This window comes from Pan paniscus, chromosome 9 (assembly GCF_029289425.2).
Source record: "Pan paniscus chromosome 9, NHGRI_mPanPan1-v2.0_pri, whole genome shotgun sequence".
NCBI classification, from domain to species: domain Eukaryota; kingdom Metazoa; phylum Chordata; class Mammalia; order Primates; family Hominidae; genus Pan; species Pan paniscus.
Window position 1 is genome coordinate 14,139,729 of NC_073258.2, and position 5,264 is coordinate 14,144,992.

Genomic DNA, 5,264 nt, shown 5'->3' on the forward strand with positions numbered 1-5,264 from the left:
GTGCAGCTGAGGGACCTGACTGTTAGAAGGAAAACTAACAAACAGAAAGGAATAGCATCAACATCAACAAAAAGGATATCTACACAAAACCCCATCTCTAGGTCACCAACATCAAAGACCAAAGGTAGAAAAAACCACAAAGATGGGGAGAAACCAGAGCAGACAAGCTGAAAATTCTAAAAATCAGAGCACCTCTTCCCCTTCAAAGGATCGCAGTTCCTCAGTAGCAATGGAACAAAGCTGGATGGAGAATGACTTTGACGAGTTGACAGAATTAGGCTTCAGAAGGTCGGAAATAACAAACTTCTCCAAGCTAAAGGAGCATGTTCGAACCCATTGCAAGAAAGCTAAAAACCTTGAAAAAAAGGTTAGACAAATGGCTAACTAGAATAAACAGTGTAGAGAAGACCTTAAATGACCTGATGGAGCTGAAAACCATGGCACGAGAACTTCACGATGCATGCACAAGCTTCAATAGCCGATTCAATCAAGTGGAAGAAAGGATGTCAGTGATTGAAGATCAAATTAATGAAATAAAGCAAGAAGACAAGGTTAGAGAAAAAAGAGTAAAAAGAAATGAATAAAGCCTCCAAGAAATATGGCACTATGTGAAAAGACCAAATCTACATTTGATTAGTGTACCTGAAAGTGACGGGGAGAATGGAACCAAGTTGGAAAACGCTCTTCAGGATATTACCCAGGAAAACTTCCCCAACCTAGCAAGGTAGGCCAACATTCAAATTCAGGAAATACAGAGAACACCACAAAGATACTCCTTGAGAAGAGCAACCCCAAGACACATAATTGTCAGATTCACCAAGGATAAAATGAAGGAAAAAATGTTAAGGGCAACCAGAGAGAAAGGTAGGGTTACATACAAAGGGAAGCCCATCAGACTAACAGCGGATCTCAGCAGAAACCCTACAAGCCCAAAGAGAGTGCGGGCCAATATTTAACATTCTTAAAGAAAAGAATTTTCAACCCAGAATTTCATATCCAGCCAAACTAAGCTTCATAAGTGAAGGAGAAATAAAATCCTTTACAGACAAGCAAATGCTGAGAGATTTTGTTATCACCAGGCCTGCCTCACAAGAGCTCCTGAAGGAGGCACTAATGGGAAGAAACAACCAGTACCAGCCACTGCAAACACATGCCAAATTGTAAAGACCATCGATGCTATGAAGAAACTGCATCAATTAACAGGCAAAATAACCAGCTAACATCATCATGACAAGATCAAATTCCCACATATTTAACCTTAAATGTAAATGGGCTAAATAATATTCCAATTAAAACACACAGACTGGCAAATTGGATAAAGAGTCAAGACTCATCAGTGTTCTGTATTCAGGAGACCCATTTCACATGCAAAGACACACACAGGCTCAAAATAAAGGGATGGATGAAGATCTAGCAAGCAAATAGAAAGCAAAAAAAAAAAAAAAAAGTAGGGGTTGCAATTCAAGTCATTGATAAAACAGACTTTAAACCAACAAAGATCAAAAGAGACAAAGAAGGCTATTACATAATGGTAAAGGGATCAATTCAACAAGAAGAGCTAACTATCCTAAATATATATGCACCCAATACAGGAGCACCTGGCTTCATAAAGCAAGTCCTTAGAGACCTACAAAGAGACTTAGACTCCCAAACAATATTAATGGGAGACTTTAACATCCCACTGTCAATATTAAACAGATCAACAAGACAGAAGGTAAACAAGCATATCCAGGACTTGAACTCAGCTCTGCACCAACCAAACCTAATAGACATCTACAGAACTCTCTACCCCAAATCAACAAAATATACATTCTCTTCAGCACCACATTGCACTTATTCTAAAATTGACCACGTAATTGGAAGTAAAGCACTCCTCAGCAAATGTAAAAGAACAGAAATCACAACAAACTGTCTCTCAGACCACAGTGCAATCAAATTAGAATTCAGGATTAAGAAACTCACTCAAAACCACACAACTACATGGAAACTGAACAACTTGCTCCTGAATGACTACTGGGTAACTAATGAAATTAAGGCAGAAATAAAGATGTTCTTTGAAACCAATGAGCACAAAGACACAACGTACCAGAATCTCTGGGACACATTTAAAGCAGTGTGTAGAGGGAAATTTATAGCACTAAATGCCCACAAGAGAAAGCAGGAAAGATCTAAAATTGACAACCTAACATCACAATTAAAAGAACTAGACAGGGCCGGGCACAGTGGCTCACGCCTGTAATCCTAGCACTTTCAGGGGCTCAGGCGGGCAGATCACAAGGTCAGGAGATCAAGACCATCCTGGCTAACATGATGAAACCTCATCTCTACTAAAAATACAAAAAATTAGCTGGGCATGGTGGTGGCCACCTGTAGTCCCAGCTACCTGGGAAGCTGAGGCAGGAGAATGGCATGAACCCAGGAAGAAGAGTTTGCAGTGAGCCGAGATCACACCACTGCACTCCAGCCTGGGAGACAGAGTGAGACTCCATCAAAAAAAAAAAAAAAAAAAAAGAACTAGAGAAGCAAGAGCAAACAAATTCAAAAGCTAGCAGAAGGCAAGAAATAACTAAGATTAGAGCAGAACTAAAAGAGACACAAAAAACCCTTCAAAAAATCAATGAATCCAGGAGCTGGTTTTTTGAAAAGATCAAGAAAATTGATAGACCGCTAGCAAGAATATTAAGGAAGAAAAGTGAGAGGAATCAAATAGATGCTGTAAAAAATGATAAAGGGATATCACCACCAATCCCACAGAAATACAAACTACCATCAGAGAATACTATAAACATCTCTACACAAATAAACTAGAAAATCTAGAAGAAATGGATAAATTCCTGGAAACCTACAACCTCCCAAGACTAAAACAGGAAGAAGTTGAATCTCTGAGTAGACCAATAACAGGCTCTGAAATTGAGGCAATAATTAATAGCCTACCAACCAAAAAATGTCCAGGACCAGATGGATTCACAGCCAAATTCTATGAGAGGTACAAAGAGGAGCTGGTACCATTCCTTCTGAAACTATTCCAACCAATAGAAAAAGAGGGAATCCTCCCTAACTCATTTTATGAAGCCAACATCATCCTGATACCAAAGCCTGGCAGAGACACAACAAAAAAAGAGAATTTTTGACCAATATCCCTGATGAACATTGATGCAAAAATCCTCAGTAAAATACTGGCAAACCAAATCCAGCAGCACATCAAAAAGCTTATCCACCACAATCAGATTGGCTTCATCCCTGGGATGCAAGGCTGGTTCAACATACGCAAATCAATAAACACAATCCATCACATAAACAGAACCAATGACAAAAACCACATGATTATCTCAATAGATGCAGAAAACGCCTTCAACAAAATTCAACAGCGCTTCATGTGAAAAACTCTTAATAAACTAGGTATTGATGGAACGTGTCTCAAAATAATGAGCTATAATAAGAGCTCAAAATAATAAGTACAGCCAATATCATACTGAATGGGCAAAAACTGGAAGCATTCCCTTTGAAAACTGGCACAATACAAGGATGCCCTCTCTCACCACTCCTATTCAACATAGTGTTGGAAGTTCTGGCCAGTGCAGTCAGGCAAGAGAAAGAAATAAAGGGTATTCAATTAGGAAAAGAGGAAGTCAAATTGTCCCTCTTTGCAGATGGCACGATTGCATATTTAGAAAACCCCATCATCTCAGCCCAATATTTCTGTAAGCTGATAAGCAACTTCAGCAAAGTCTCAGGATACAAAATCAATGTGCAAAATTCACAAGCATTCCTATACACCAATAACAGACAGAGAGCCAAATCATGAGTGAACTCCCATTCACAATTGCTTCAAAGAGAATAAAATACCTAGGAATCCAACTTACAAGGGACATGAAGGACTTCTTCAAGAACTACAAACCACTGCTCAATGAAATGAAAGAGGACACAAACAAATGGAAGAACATTCCATGCTCATGGATAGGAAGAATCAATATCGTGAAAATGGCCATACTGCCCAAGGTAATTTATAGATTCAATGCCATCCCCATCAAGCTACCAATGACTTTCTTCACAGAATTGGAAAAAACTACTTTAAAGTTCATATGGAACCAAAAAAGAGCCCACATTGCCAAGTCAATCCTAAGCCAAAAGAACAAAGCTGGAGGCATCATGCTACCTGACTTCAAACTATACTACAAGGCTACAGTAACCAAAACAGCATGGTACTGGTACCAAAACAGAGAGATAGACCAATAGAACAGAACAGAGGCCTCAGAAATAACACCACACATCTACAACCATCTGATCTTTGACAAACCTGACAAAAACAAGCAATGGGGAAAGGATTCCCTATTTAATAAATGGTGCTGGGAAAACTGGCTAGACAGATGTAGAAAGCTGAAACTGGGACCCTTCCTTACACCTTATACAAGAATTATTTCAAGATGGATTAAAGACTTAAATGTTAGATCTGAAACCATAAAAACCCTAGAAGAAAACCTAGGCAATACCATTCAGGACATAGGCATGGGCAAGGACTTCATGACTAAAACACCAAAAGCAATGGCAACAAAAGCCAAAATTGACAAATGGGATCTAATTAAACTAAAGAGCTTCTGCATGGCAAAAGAAACTACCATCAGAGTGAACAGGCAACCTACAGAAGGGGAGAAAATTTTTGCAATCTACCCATCTGACAAAGGGCTAATATCCAAAATCTAGAAAGAACTCAAACAAATTTACAAGAAAAAACAAACAACCCCATCAAAAAGTGGGCAAAAGATATGAACAGACATTTCTCAAAAGAAGACATCTATGCAGCCAACAGACACATGAAAAAATGCTCATAATCACTGTTCATCAGAGAAATGCAAATCAAAACCACAATGAGATACCATCTCACACCAGTTAGAATGGCGATCATTAAAAAGTCAGGAAACAACAGATGCTGGAGAGGATGTGGAGAAATAGGAACACTTTTACACTGTTGGTGGGAGTGTAAATTAATTCAACCATTGTGGAAGATAGTGTGGCGATCCCTCAAGGATCTAGAACTAGAAATACCATTTGACCCAGCAATCCCAATTTATAATCCTTTGGGTATATAGAATAAATTAACCTAATTGTGCATTGAGTTGATTGTTTAATGATTCAGAAGTGTATTCTTTTAAATGCTTGGAAAATACAGTAACTCTATTGTAATCTCTAGTGAGATATACCTAAGAACTGCAAATAATAAAAATAGTAACTATTTTTAGTGATGATTGTATTGGTGTTGTTTCTAA